Raw genomic sequence first — 850 nt, 5'->3', positions numbered from 1 at the left:
AGAGACGGGGTCTTGCTCTTGCTCAGGCTGGTCTCGAACTCCTGAGCTCAAACAATCTGCCCGCCTCGGCCTCCCAGAGTGCTAGGATTACAGGCTAAATTTCTCTTCTTCATAAATTACCCAATTTCATGTCTTCTGTTATAAGCAACAGAAAACAAACCAAGACACTGGCCCTCTAGTTGAAAACACCCCAGATCTCAAATCAGGAGGCCCCAGGGGCTGGTGGTAAGTTTCAAAGCAGTAACGTGTGGTGGTCAGGAGTGGCCAGTACGTTGTCAACCCGCTGTGTCGTGTGTTACCTCCATAGTCAGGTGAGCCGAAGTATGGATGGATCCTTTTTTCCTGCCACTGTAACCTATTCTCGTGGAGCTTGTTTTGGTATGGAGAGAAATTCTGCACATAAAGTCTCTACAGCTATTAGGAAGTAGGATGAAGGTCAAGAAAGGCCCCAGTGCTTACTCTACCTTTCTGTCCTCCAGATACGGAGGCTTCAGAGTCATCTTCAAAGATTCCCTCATTCAGCCAGGCGTGGTAGCTCACGCCTGTAATCCCAGCACTCTGGGAGGCCGAGGCAGGAGGATTGCTCGAGGTCAGAAGTTCGAGACCAGCGTAAGCAAGAGCGAGACCCCCGTCTCTACTAAAAATAGAAAAAAAAATTAGCCAGTCGACTAAAAATAGAAAAAAAATTGGCTGGGCACGGTGACTCACGCCTGTAGTCCCAGCTACTCGGGAGGCTGAGGCAGGAGGATTGCTTGAGCCCAGGAGTTTGAGGTTGCTGTGAGCTAGGCTGGTGCCACAGCACTCCAGCCAGGGCAACAGAGCCAGACTCTGTCTCAAAAAAAAAAAAAAA

The sequence above is a fragment of the Propithecus coquereli genome, unplaced genomic scaffold (genome assembly GCF_000956105.1).
Source record: "Propithecus coquereli isolate 6110/MARCELLA unplaced genomic scaffold, Pcoq_1.0 Scaffold440, whole genome shotgun sequence".
In the NCBI taxonomy this organism is placed as follows: domain Eukaryota; kingdom Metazoa; phylum Chordata; class Mammalia; order Primates; family Indriidae; genus Propithecus; species Propithecus coquereli.
This window is presented reverse-complemented; position numbering follows the sequence as displayed.